General features: G+C 40.7%; 1 protein-coding gene across 1 annotated transcript in view; it reads right to left on the reverse strand.

Moving 5' to 3' along the window:
- Positions 1-15,400, reverse strand: part of pcdh15b (protocadherin-related 15b) — a 568,726-nt gene that overhangs the window by 85,149 nt on the left and 468,177 nt on the right. The window lies entirely within an intron of this gene.

Here is a 15,400-nt window from a genome sequence, read left to right on the forward strand (position 1 = left end):
AATCAGTCAGAATTTTTAAAGCAGAAATAACCAGACATCACACCATTGGTGACACTCGATGGCATCAGCTGTCCGAACAGCATTGTTTCGCCCTGCCACTACTACTCAAGGAATTGTGCGTGTGCCAAGGATGCAGGCTTTGTGTCTTGAAGGACAAGCAAGCCAAATAGAAACCACCTTATTGAAGGTCAGTGGAACCAATGCCGTGCTGCGATGTGTTACTGAGATTGAATTTCAGTCATACACCTGAGCAGCTGGCAGAAGAAAAATGAATGGAAAGCAAAAACATGGATGAGAGATAGCTCTGCAATCTCTTAATCCCACATTTCATCCAACAAAGCCACAGCCGATCTGAACCTCAACTCATTTATCCATCTTAGCTCCATAACTTGGTACCTTTCACCAAGATGCATCATTTCCATTCTGCAGTTGACCTAGCATTCAAAGAATTTCGGGAGACTGAAATCCAGATCACTGCTATCTGCTAAAGTAGTTTTGGGAGTTTGCAACCAGGGGTCAAGGAGGGTGCCTTGGATGTTTTGAATTCAGGTTCACTGTTGGTTAGGACAGGAGGCCGCGCGATACAGAGATGCAGGAGGAGGTGATAGGGTCCCTGGACAATCAATGACTCTGAAGGGACTCTTTTTTTATTGTCTTGATAGCCACATTGTCTTGGTGACACCTCTTTGTTTACAGGGCAAAGGTAAAGCTTCTTTTGTTTAATTTGTGTACTAAACAATAAACAGCATCTTCTACCTGGAAAAGTGCCATTGAGTTTCATTCCCAAATGACCAAGTTTAATTTAAAAGTTCTGCAGTCTTGATCTTCTGAGGGAATTGCTTCATTGTCTCCAACCTACTGAATCCTTTTACCATTTTAAGCACCTTGATGGTATGGCCTATTCAAGAACAATTGTGATGCAAGGAGATTGATCCCGGAAAGATAGTTCCACATAATTACAATATTAAATATTTTGAGTGGTATTCGATTTTGCACCAATGGCAGAAAAAAAATCTTCTCTATAAAACTGCTATGTTCAGCAGTGCTGGACAGACAAGAGTATTTTCAGCTGTGACGAACATGCAGAATAATCAAACTTCCTACTTGCTGAGTGGCAGCCTGACAAACAATCAATCGTAATGACTGAAAGTAATTAGTAGGCATCATTGATACAAAGTTGCAATAGCATTTTTCACCGGCAATGAAATAAGTTACCAAATTCATTAACTTTGTTCCTGGCTTGTGCTTTTCACACAAGGAATATAGATGCTAAATACAAACCTGTGATGTTCCCAGGATTTCAACGTTCAGGATTACCTTGCCTGCTTTTGTTATGAAATGTAACCACTTCATTCTTAATTCCTTACTGTATATTTGCATAGAATTTACAGTGTAGAAGTGGGCCATTCAGCCCATCTGGTCCCTGCTGGTTCTACGGAGGCCTCCCAGCCACGTGGATTTCTACACCCGATCCTACATTTCCTTTCTTGCACATCGAAGTGGCTTCCCCTTAAACGCAGATTTTATTTCCTCTTGACACAAACACTTAGAAAAATCCTTTGAAATTGAGTCTGTTCAAAAGATGCTCCAAAGCTATGAATGTTCTTGGCTCTAAGCCCCTAAGAAAGATAAATTCACGGCAGAGTAACACTGTTGAATAATGCAACAGGATAAACTGCCCTCAATTATTTCCACAAAGCAGCTAACTCATTATGGAAGAAAAGTATCATTGTTTTTCGCTGTCTTGGTAACAACTGGTTTTACAAGTTAATTGCCCTCTTTTAAGCAGAACCTGTGTAAATTTCAACTGAAGTCAGTCAGAAGAGGGAGCCACTGCACTGTGGACAGATGTGGGGAAAATATCGTGTGTCAGATTGAGCTGTCAATAAAATCTGAATATCAATTAGAAAAGATGAAGATGTGCAATTATATTTAAAGCAAATCTCTGATTGTAAAATTCTCTCACTAATTTATTCAGCTCAGAGAAAGAGAACTAATGTGAACATTTTTGTGCTTCAAGGCTTAAATGTAATTTTAAAAATAAGTCAGAAAAAAATTACAGCTCAAATTGACTTTTTTGTTCAAAAATAAGTCTGTTCTAAGAATGAAGGGGGAAAAAAAACTTCATTCTTGTTCTTATTTGTAATTTAGGATTTTTTAAAACAATGAATTAAGGGTTGTGATTTTAAGAGTTGTAGCAAATTTAAATATTTGAACGAAGTTCGACATGAAAAAATGGAACAGAACATTTGATCTTTAAAGAAGGATTGTGTACCTAATACAGGCAAGGGACATTCCCATGAAAGGAAAAGGGAAGGAAAAAAACATTTGGGTCCTTGTGGAACCACTGTATAGATATTAGCACTGTTTTATATAAATGTACTGTCCGCTCCCTGCACCTGTGACTCCTCACCTCAGAAATCCCCATAAAGGCTGTTAAGCCCAAACTCCTCCCTTTTAAAAGAAGGGGCGAATGTGGTGGAACCACTGTATATTAGCACTTCTATATGAATGTACTATATGGGCTGACCCGCCCCTCCTCCTATGACTCCACCCCTCAGAAATGCCCACAAAGGCTGTTAAGCCCAAACTCCTCCCTCAGTACCTGCCTTGAACCAGGCCAGCGACGTGTGAGATGTGTTGATGTCTTAAGGTGATTAAAGCCTATTAATCACGACCCTCAGTCTAATGTGGTTGATCTATAGTATTACAATCCTTAGACAGCAGAAATAGAAAATATGCCAAAATAAAACAGGAGACTTTCCTGAAATAATGCAAGAACCAGGCTAATTACCATAAATGAGTATTAGACAAAATACTGCATAAAAAGCTGATTAGCGAAGTTCAGGGTCATGGAGGGTTAATGTTCATTTGGATAACTGGTTTGCTTAAGAATTGAAAATGTAGCAATTTGTGTTTGAGACTGAAATTCTCAAACAATAATAGGACTAATTTTTTTTTGTTACATGGATATTGAATAGAGCAAAAAACTCAAATTCAAAACCTGGAAGTGTAACAGTGAACAGCAACATACCAGAGACAAGGGTGGTCAACAAACTGCAGGTGGAATTTATCACAGAGACATCTGAGATGGTGTTCTTATTAGCTGAAGTAATTAGGATCAGAAGTCACAGATTTAAGGTTTTGATATGAGGTGATTTGTATAAGAATATTTTCATGTTTAAAAGTGTTGATGCCTTGGAATTCACTGTCCATGAGTGAGTAGAGTAATTAATAGATTGAGAAAGGAAATGGATAGGCTCAAGAGAAATAAACTTGCAGGGTTACATGAATAGATTGAGATAAAAGGATTGACTTGATTTCTAGATAGTTAGTTGAAACTTGAGGGGCAGACAGTCTCTTTCTGTGCTGTAATAACTCTTTGACTATCATTTGTTCCTGTAATTCATTTAAGACAATTTAATTGACCAAATCCTATTAACCAATATTTAAAAAGTCATTACTTCAGCATGATTAATCAGCAGGAGGCAAAATGGCGGCTCTAATTTTAAGGAGTTGATTATTTCAAGACTGAATAATGAAATAATTTTCTTTATTTTATCAAACTATATGTCCACAAAGACCAATTGCAATCAGCTTTTGGAAAAACAGATTAATCAAAGGCGTTAAATAAAGTGCTACTGTCGCAGCTCATAGCTGATTGACAACTGCCTTAGTTCAAGAGAACTCCACATTCATGGAATGTTCGATACTTGACAGGGAACATGCCTATGTTGGTTGGATAATCCCAGCCTGTCAGCCATACCATAATACAAGTTAATTCACATTAGATTTAGAAACAATGATTAACGTTTTCACCTTCAGGATGTGATATGAACACACTGTGGTAGGGAATATCTATGGAGCTGAAACAAATCTAAAAAAAAAATGATGATCCTAAAATCTTAATTTACCTCAAGAAGGCAGCCAACATCATGAAGGGCCCCTCTCCCACAAACACTCTCAATGTCTTTTCATTGTCACCTTCAGGCAAAAGGTAAAGAAGCTCGAAACTTGTAGGTTCAAGACCAGTTTCTTTCCAATAGGTGTCAGACTTGTGAACCTTTCCTTGTTGCACAGATTGAACTGCACTTTAAAAGGACTGTCTTCACTGTTGCAAGTCAATTTTATACAATTGGATTACTGTGAATATTTATTATCTATCTTCTGTATTTATTATCTTTATAAAGAAACAGAAAGTTTACTATTATAGTTTTTCTCTACAAAGTTACCTTTTTGGCTGCAGAAAAAAAAATTGGTGCATATTATGCAAGATTATACAATGTACAGTATATGACAAAAACTCATTATCACTTGGTTTTTCCTTTCACGGAAAACACAAGACCGACTCAATATCTCCAGCATTCTGTTTAATTTATCAGGACTCATTTGAAAACATTATGGACACATTGAAAATTTACAATACCGAGGGACACCATTAAATCACATAATATCACAGTTGAAAACAAGTTATCCAGCCCAATTCTACCTTCTATCACTAAGTCTGTAGCTCAGTAACCTTGATATTAAGTGGATGTTGAGAGACAACTTTAACATCCACATTACACACAACCTGTGTGGCCAGTGAAATTAATACTCAAGCAATTTCTGACCTGGAGGGGGTTGATCATTGCACAGTTGGCTTGTTGCAACCAATTTACTTTAGATTTCCAGCAGCCACAGAATTTTATTTTTGCAATTGCTTTTCACTTTTAACTTTAAATTTGAAAGTTTGGGGCCAAATTATATTCCCCCCCCCCCCCCCCCCACACAAACAGCGTGGTAATGGACCCTTCCGGTCCACAAGCCAATTATACCCAATAAACACAACCCTTGTATATTTTTGAAGGGTGGGAGGAAACCAGAGCACCCATGGAAAACCCACAGAAAGACGGGAAGAACGTACAAGCTCCTTACATAGAGTGATGGATTCGAACATTGCTTTCTGGCACTGTAACAGCGTTGCATTAACCGCTATGCTAACCACGCCGACCTGTAATTTAGGCTATAATTGGTTTAGCTATTAGCAAATGAGGCTCGAACACCTCGTGCATAATTTTTGAGAAGAAGAACTTAATGATATCTATGAGAATCCTTGCAGAACACGACAAGCCAGTGATATCTGCCAACATCAGAACATCCTTCAATAGGGTAAACCCGCACAAGGCATCAGGCCCTGAAGGCCTACCTGGCAGTGCACTGAAAATCTGTGCCAACCCACTAGCTGGAGTGTTCACGGACATTTTCAAAATCTCATTGCTGCAAAATGGCATCATCAATCATCCCGGTGCCCAAGAAGAGTAGGGTGAGTTGCCTAAATGACTATCGGCCAGGAGCACTCACATCGATGATGAAATGCGTTGAGAGGTTGGTCATGGCCAGAATGAACTCGCACCTAAGGAAAGATCTGGACCTACAATTCGCCTATCATAATCATTCCACAGCAGATGTAATATCACTGGTTTTCTACTCACTTCTGGATCAAATACGTACATCGGGCTACTTTTCATTAACTACAGCTCAGCTTTCATCACCTTCATACCCTCAGAGCTGAGCAACAAGCTCTAAAGCCTGGGCCTTTCCACCCCATCTCCACCAACTGCAACTGGATCCTTGACTACCTCATCAGAAGTCAGTTTGCTCACTGAGGATCAACACAGGCGCACCTCAAGGGTGAGTGCTTAGCCTTCTGCTCTACTCGCTATACAGCCATGACTGTGTGGTTGGACACAATTAAATGCTGTCTGCAAATTTGCCGATGACACCACCATCATCGGCAGATTACAGACGGGAATAAAGAGGAGTCAGCAGAAAGGAGATGGGTCAGCTAGCTGAATGGTGCCACAACAACGACTTTGCACTCGACCTTGGCAAAATCAAAGAGCTGATCCTGGATTTCAGGAAGAGAAAAATCAGGAGAATATGAACCAGTCCTCATTGAGGGGGGTCATCAGTGAAAAGGGTTAAGAACTTCAAGTTCCTGGGGGTCAGTATCACTCAGATCTTTCCTGCCGCCTCCAGGTCGCTGCAATCATGAAGATGGCTCACCATTGGCTATACTGTGAGGAGTTTGAGGAGATTTGGTGTGTTACCAAAGACTCTTACAACTTTCCACAGGTGTACCATGGAGAGCATTCTGACTGGTATGGAGGGGCCAATGCACAGGACAAAAAAAAAACTACAGAGCGCCATCACAGGCGCTCCATAGAGGGCATCTACAAGAGAGGGTGCCTATCATCAAGAACCTTCCCCACCCAAGTCAGGCTCTCTTCACACTGCTATTTTCAACCCTGATGATGAACACCCAGTGGCTTCTTCCCTTCTGCCATCAGATTTTTGAATGGGCAATGAACCACAGATACTACCTCACTTGCTTTCACACTCACTTTCTCTAAATGGAGGAGCAACACTTGATTTTCCATCTGAGGGATTTCCAACCATATTGCATTAACATCAACTTCTCCGATTTCTGCTAGCCTGGTCTCTGTTCTCCTTCCCTTCCCTTTCCCATTGTCTTCTTTCCTCCTGTTCCCTCTCCATTCACAGAACCATCTCTCCTCCTCCTGCTTGCTAGTGTGCCCTTTTGTCCATGCTCATCCCCCCCCACCATTTTGTTGGGGCACCAGCCGACATTTTTCCAGACCTTGATAAAGTGCCTTAAACATGGGTAATGTATCTTTATCTATTCTACATAAAATACACTGTTTCACCAGCTCAGTTTCTCCGGCATTGCATTTTTACCTCACATTCTCTTATTTTTGCAATAATTTTATTTTTAAGTGTAATTTTATAGCAACATTTGCACTGTGGCGCTGCCACAAAACAACAAATTTCATGATAATAAATTCTGATTCTGATTTTCATTCATCATAGAATGTCGAGGTCAATAGGATATTAAAATAAAAACAAGAAACAAATGCTTAGTCCTGTGAATACCTACTTATATCCACCTTCCAGCTAAAAACACTATCAATAAGTATGCTTTGATTCCTGTCACAGAGCCATTCAGTACCCAATTTGCCATTCTCCCTTGGATTTCATGGGCTGTTAGTTTTACTAAAACAGCCTGGAACTTCGCCATAAGCCAGAAGCATGTACATCAAACACGAAGGAGGTTGAGGCCTAATCTTCTCAAGGTTCATAGATAAGGTGGGATGGTCACAGTCTTCTTTTCCAGGGTAGGGAAGGTTAAAACTAGACGGCATAGACTTTGGGTGAGAGGGGAGAGATTTCAACAAGGCCTGAAGGGCAAGCTGTCGACACAGATGGAGGTGAGAATGTGGACAAGGAGCCACAGGAAATGATAGAGGTGGGTACAATTACAATGCTAAAATAAATTTGAACTAGTTCTTGGATAGGAAAGGTTTAAAGGGATATGGATCAAATGTAGGCACAGGAGACTAGCTCGGGAAGATACCTTGGTCAGCACGAACAAATTGGGCCAAAGGGCTTGTAGAACTGAGAGTACGGTAAATATGAGGCAATCAAGCTCCGGGAGATGGAAGTTGTTGAAGTGATGGAGGCCCTGTCTCCATATTGTTGAAATCTATGACTATCATGTAGCCCTCATCATCCTTCCTTGCTATTCCTCAGAGAATTTAATCGTTAGTTGGACACAACCTTCTTTTAACAAATCTATACTGAGAGTCCCTGATTAACTTTTGCCTTTTTCAATGGAGTTTAGATGTTTTCTTAGAATAGATTCCAATTACCATCTAACATCAATGCTGCAGGAAGCAAGGACTAAAAAAAAATTATTGTCAGAGATTGTTCTAACAACAGAAGATATGTTTCATTCTGGTCTGATGATTTATCCATTTTCAAAGATGATAAACCTTTTAATACAACTTCTTTTACAGTACACAAAAGTGCCTGAGAGACTCAGCAGGTCATGCAGCATCCGGCCTGGTCCCTCCATCTCTCCTTACTTACCCACGCACTGATTTTTATCATCCTATCTCTGAGATTTCTCCTTGCTCTAAGCCACACTCTCCAAATGCTCACTCCCTCCACCTCTCACATTGTTTGCCCTCTACCCTACCACCTCTGGGCCTCTCCCCTCAGCTTCTTTCTCCTTTTATATTACACATGAGCCTTTTTAATCTTAGTCTTGGTTAAGGGGTTAAACCCCAAACATTGACTGATCATTTTCACCCTCTGAGTTCCTCCAGCAATTCTCCAACAGTGGCAGCTTTTGTGTTTCACATCTTTTTTTTTGGATGAGTTACCACCTGTAAAACTCAACCAGACTCATTAGTAAAGGTCAGGTACCCAGTCCCGGCTGTTAAGGTGAAGAATGTTTAACATTTCTCTGTATTTAGCAGTGATTATTAGGCAGAGTGGAAAAGATACCATAATTATAAGGCAGCAGTAAATAAAAGTTATAATTGCATACAATGCAATTTCTTTTCATAATATAATAAATTAAAACACTTTAATTTTGTCCAGCATTACAAAAGGCAGAAGATTAAAAGTGATGTGAATGAGATGGACAGTGATTTGCATTTACTACAGTTAATTAGGCTATCTTATCTCAGACAAACAGACATGCTCTTTTGTGATTTCATTATGCAGAGAAGAACGTAATCATATTCCCAGAGACCAAATCCCTCACAGACCCTGAGTAAACTGAAGTGGGCATGATTGTTTTATTAATTTAATTTTTAATTTATCAATAGAGCATGATGACAGGCCCTTTTGGCCCACAAGCCCATGCCACACAAATACACCTATGTGACTAATTAACCTATTCACCCCAAACATCTTTTGGGATGTGGAAAGAAACCAGTGCACCCATAGAAATCCTATGCAGACACGGGGAGAATTTACAAGCTCCTTACAGTCAGTGCCAGATTAGAACCTGTGTTACCGACGCTGTAATGGTGTTGTGCTATCCACTACCCTAATCTTGCCGCTCCTATGTAACTTCTACATGAGGGCAGATTTGCATTTGTGGTAAATTTATGTTTTTAGGAAAGCGTACTTTAATCACAAGATATAAGAGCAGAAGTAGGCCAATCGGCCCGTCAGGTCTGCTCTGCCATGTCATCATAAGCTGATCCTTATCACTAAGCCCCACTCCCCAACCTTCTCACCATAATCCTTGAGGCCCTGACTAATTAAATATCTGTCAATTTCTGTCTTAACAACTTCACTTCCACTTGTTGCTGTAGCAACAAGTTTCACAGACTCACAACCCTAATGCTAAAGGAATTTCTTTGCATTTCTGTTTCAAATTGATGCCCTTTTATATTGAAATTGTGGCCTCATGTCTGAGACTCCCCTACCATGGGAAACATCTTTGTCACATCTACTTTGTTCATCAACGTGGAAGAGAACTTGTTCCACTTGGTTTAACTCTAATGTGGTGCAACAAATAAAATTTATCAGCATCTCTAATTAGTATTGGGTCTAGATTTGTGCTGTGGAAGATCTACTGAAGTCAAATGTATATTGGCAAAGCTGAAATTAAACTGAAGACTTTTAATGACCATAAAACAAATGAAGGAAAGTAACACAACATAAAATTAAACATTATTGATTGAACTTTAGTATGGTATTGATTTCTTCAATTTTGCTATCATATCCAGGTGCTTATCCCTTTATTTGTAATTCCAAAAACCGAAAACCTCTGAAAACTGAACATTTTTTTCCATGGATGTTATGTGTTCATCGAACAGGAGTTGATGCGAGCCACACTTAACTCATGCTTGAAAATCCCATGTCAGTCGGCGCCCTTAATTAGTGGAACATGAAGGAATGCTTACTTTATAAGTGCCACCAGAAATAAAAACCTGTACCATATAAAAAGACCTCCGCTCATAGAAATCATATGCCAGTTAAACATCTCCAAAATTGTCGTAACAAACTAAGGTATTGGATTGGATTCTGAAGGAGAAACCATTAAATATGTTTACGCTTACAGACTGACTGATCTGTATTTGATTAACAACTTCTTTAAAAAATCCATCAGAGGAATGGGTGTCCTTTTGAGCTTTAAATCTCCTTGGTTTGATCACATCATTAATGTATTCAGTCACCTCTTTATAAACCTGAGTCTGTACATGGAGTTTGAAGAGAAATAATCACATCAGAGAGTGGAAAAAGGAAAGCTGACACATAGAATACAAATGAAGATGCAGCTGAGAACTGTGGTGATGCTTTATTTTAATTGCATAAGGACCTGAATTCATGTGCCAACTAAGCAAAATGCTTGTTTTATATAATGGGGATGGCAAAGCTTTTAAAAAAGATAGTTTTTAAAAAGATCAAGGCAACTGAAGGGAGAAATGGCACAGACAGGAGTACAGGGCAGATTAATTGCGATAACATTGAATGACAGGGGTAGGCTTGAGGGGCCAAAATGGCCTGCACCCACTGATATTTTCTTATGCTCTGGGAACCACTGCCTGGTTCACTCATTCCTTAGTGGTTAAGGTATGATGCTGTATAGTTAGAAATGACCACTGCCCGTCATCTCCTCACATTCTGCAGTGCCCTCCAACCTGAAGCATTTCCCTGCCCCAAGTGCCAAGCAGTGTCTCCAAGCGCTCCATCCAAACCCTGAAGCTTTGATTCCACCTCGCCTCTCCAAGTCTTCCTTTCCACCCCCAACCTTCCTGCTCCATCCTTTAATGGCCTGTTTTTCTCCCCAATGACTTCACAATGACTGAGCAAGCAGAAGACAGAATTTTATATGCCTTAACTTGCCTTTTTGAAACAACTTCTTGAGACGAGTTTGTTGATAAATTATTTGGAAAAAAAAAATCAGAGATGGTGAAACCCCTCCGTGACTCCCTCATAAATAACTATCACTCCCTTTCTGCTTTCTATGGGATCGCACCCTCTGAGACTCCCCTGTAAATATCTATCTTCGCCCACACGCCACAAGAACTGCTCTTTCTACAATTCCCTTGTAAATGACCATGGATGCCCTGTCCCTGTACACTTCCATCCCTATAAGGAAGGACTTAAAGCTCTCCATTTCTTCCTGGAACAATACTCTAATCAGTTTCACCTCTGCCAACCCCCTCACCCATTTGGCAGAACTCATCCTTACCTAAAATAACATCTCTTTTGATCCCTCAAATCAGAAGTGGAACCATAGACACTGCCTATTTGTTGACTCCTTGTTCCAAACCTACCCTGGCACACCACTCAACTCTTCCTCTGAAACACTGATGACTGTTTCCTGAACTCATCAATTTATAGCTCTAGTGAACTACATCCATCCTCCTCTCACATTTCTTGGACTATCTCCCCCACACCCCCAGCTCCCTAACCCCCCTGCCTTTCTGTATCATTCTTCTCCAACTCAGAAGACAAGCTATCTGGCGACATTTACTACAAATCATTGATTTCCACAGCTATATAGACCATATCTTCTCCAACCTGTCTCCTGCAAATATGTCATCTCTTTCTCCCACTTTCTCCGATGCATCTGCTTTCATGATGGAAACATCTATTCCAGGACATCGGAAATGAACTCCTTTTTTTTGAGTAATACAGCTTTCCCTCCACAGTGGTCCATAGAACTATTTCCCAGATTTTCTCTGGTTCTCAAGAGTTTTGCTCTCACATCCACCCCTTTCTAACAGAGCGATAAGATTTCACTTGCCCTCATCTTCCACCCCAACAGCATCCATACTCAGTAAATCATCCCTCGTCATTTCCACCAGCTGCAACTCGACTCTGCCACCAGCCATATCTCCCCCATCTCACCCCTTTCTACCTTCCGCAGGGTTTGTTCCCTCATTGAATCCCCTGCTCATTCATCCCTCCCCAACATCTTCTCTGTGACTCATGGTACACCACAGGAAGTGAAGCACTTGCACTTTCACCTTCTCACTCACCAACATCCAGAGACCTAAATAATCTTTCTAGGCAAAGCAAAGAATCACATGCACCTCGTTCAATCTCATCCACTGGATTTTGTGCTCCCGATGTGACCTCCCTTCCTTCAGTGAGACTAAACACAGACTTGGGGATTGTTTCATAGTGCATCTATGCTCTGTCCACAATGGCCATCTTGAGTTCTTGGTTACACATCATTTGAACTCCCTTCCCATTCCAACACCGATTCGTCCATCCTTGGCTTTCTCCATCACACAGTGAGGCTGTTGTGAAACAGGTCTCAAGGGCAAGGACTCTGAACACAGTTTTGATGGGGAAGGAGTCTATTTACAGAAGGCAAGTGTGGGAAATGGCAACTTGCAGTACTCACACACACACACACACACACACACACACACACACACACACACACACACACACACACACACACACACACACACACACACACACACAGAGCAGTTGTAGGAAAGAAATAGAGGACAATTAATAACGAACATGGGGAAAAAAGCTTGGGGACACTCACACACATACAAGGAACTAGTAGATACAATGATCAAGGAAAAATCACTACAACGCCCCACCACCCCTTGACTCAGTGCAGGCATGGCTCTAAGCTACAAGCTACTAATTAAACACTCCCAACCCTTTTAATTGTGCACATCTTACCAACAGTTTCTTCAGCACCCTTCCACATTTCTAGGACTGGAGTGAAGCAGGGTGGTCCCAAGCTGGCAAAGAGGGTGAACAAAGAACACATGGCACCTTTATAATGCTGGAGGGACAAGCCCACATCATTTACAGGCCCAAGGCCAAGTCCAGGCAGGTGAAGAGTGCAGTCCAGGTAATATTCATAGATCCCAACAGCAAGATGTGCACTAATGGGTGGGGCAGAACCCATTAGAGGACACACCAGCTGCCAATCAAGGGAGAAACTGCTTGGCACTTGGGGCAGGGAAATGCTTCAGGTTGGAGGGCAGTGGTGTCACATGACAGCCACAACCCTTCCCAATACAGAGGCTCAAAGTAAACCAGAGGAATAAGACTTTATATTTCTCCTGGCAGTCAACAGCCCAATTGTAATATGGATTGAATTTTCCAACTTCTGTTAATGACTCCTCTCTCTCTTCTTCCCAGCCACTTCCATTCTTTCCCCTAATTTTTGTCCCCTTTCCCAACCCCACCCCACCCCTCCCACTCATGTTCATCCTCCTCCCTGTATGGTTTCATCCTTTCCTCTCACACTTTCCTTGGATTTCCACCCCCCTCCTCTACAAGCCCATCTGGTCCCATCTGTCCTTCCCAAGTGGGTCTTGCAATTCAGCTCTCATTTTACCACAATCATCACCAACTCTTATCAGATTTGAGCAATGACAGCTTTTCCACTTATCACTCCACTGCTCCCACCTCACCCCTTTTTCACTCTAATCTCTCTGGCACCTGTCAACTCAGTTGTCATCCTTCACGCCTCTTTGCATCACTGTTCCTTGCCCAAATCCTCCCAACCTGTCCACATTATACTAGCCCCCTCCCCTCTGTACTCTCAGTCTTGATGAATAGTTCCCACCGATTATTGACAATCGTTTTTCTCCGCTGATGCTGCTCGACCTACTGACATCTTCTGGCAGGTTGGTTATGGCTTTAGGTTCCAAGTTACTAGCACAGATTTACAAGGAGAATATGCAAATGCAATTTGCTAATGTGGAATGTGTGCAAGATAATTGGATGGGTTCTACAGGCCTGTTCTGCTCTAAAACCATGCATGTTCTCCCCTTTATATTTACTTAATCATTTCTAGCCTTACAAACCTGCCATTCTTCCCACTTTAACCCTGACATTGTCTGATCAGGATGCTGTGATGCAGCCCGAGGTTTTTTTAATGACTTTCAGGGTGCTGTATAAACACATTTCATTTGATTGTAAACAGCAATAAAAGGATGACAAAACCTCCTGTGTATTTTGAGAAAAAAAACAGTTTGCCCACATTGATTCATGAGCATCTTGGAGTTAAGAGACTAAAGCATCAAGTTTTGTTTCTTTTTTTCCACAAAAATATGATCTTGAATAACAATTATATTGATCACAATAATATTCAACATAGTTTCTTCCATTCAATGCTGAAGTACATTTGGAATTTCATGAATAATAAAATGTTTTTACTATGGTCAGAGAATAGTCAAATGCAACCTAATTGTGGCAGCGAGTTCTCTTTATTGATCTCTCCCTTGTGACAAGATGCTGTATTTATTTCTACGATTAAGCCGACTATCATTATTTCTGCTGAGTCCATACACACAGTCAGACGGTTTGACCAGACAGCTACTGATTTTTCTCCGTTTGTCAAGTGATTGTGTTCTGGGACTTGGAAGATTACCGTAATAATCCATATTACCCTGGTGTGTTTAATCTGCGATGCTGCCAAATTAGTGAGAATTAATCTTTGCAGGGATTTTTGCAGTTTTCTCGTCAAGATAGGAAGCAGGGAGATTGGGCCAACAAGAATTGAGTTTTTTTAAAAATCATTTATTTTATTTGTTGGAATGTGTCTGTCACTGACAAGTTCAGCAATTATTTCCAATTTGTAATTGACCTTATGACTGTTGTCTCCAACTCCTGCATTCGTTGAGATGAAGGTACTCCCAAAGTGGTATTGAATAGAGGGTTCTATGAGTTTAACAAAGGGATAACAAATGAAAAGCAATTCAGGACAATCTCTGATTTGGGAGGGAACTTGACAAAATTGCCTGGGACTTGTCACTACAAGTTGCACTCACTGGTAACGGTGTACCAGTAATTTAAGATGCATGGTGAATGGGGTAACAGCTAAGTGGATTGCTTTTTCTTGTCAAAGTTTCCATGTTCTTTTACATGTCTAGCAAGAACTGTTGGGAATGGAACATTAGTTGACTAAGCAATAAAACAAAATGAGTGTGAATAAGCAAAGGGGCATAATAAGAAAATGAGACATTATGACTTGGTGGCAGGTGGCAAGAGAAAACAATCTTTTATGATAAAAGTGAGGCTGTGTTGAGACATGCTGTAATGCTCTATGGTGGTGGGGATCTGCTGAGCATCTGGGGTATCTATTTTATTTTTAAAAAGTTTATGCTTAGCCTATGTGCTAAGCTCACTTGGGGATATAGCTGCTGGACTACAGTTCTCTCTCTGTAAATGTGTTCTTCTTGCTTTGAAAAATGATAAATAAAACATTTACTTTATCAGTGTTAAGTGATTTCTTATTGTTCGAGAGAAGTTTTGAAATTAGCGTGGTATGACATTTGGTGTGGTCGGCAGGATCCCAAGACAGAGGTTGACAAATGCTCAAGAACTGAATAAGTGGCACTACCTCACAGAAGGTAAAGGAAGGGATGGGCCCTCAACATAAGAATACCTTGTCCTCTCTCTAATTCTACCTCTAGGCTGGAGGTCCATCATTCCTGAATATCTGTGACTCTCTTGATGGGATCTCTGAGCAGGTTTTTAGGGGTTTGAGGCCATGGCATTGAAATTTATTTAAGGATTTGAGGCCCAACAGTGTTATTTATTTAGT

This window comes from Narcine bancroftii, chromosome 10 (genome assembly GCF_036971445.1).
Source record: "Narcine bancroftii isolate sNarBan1 chromosome 10, sNarBan1.hap1, whole genome shotgun sequence".
Lineage (NCBI taxonomy): Eukaryota > Metazoa > Chordata > Chondrichthyes > Torpediniformes > Narcinidae > Narcine > Narcine bancroftii.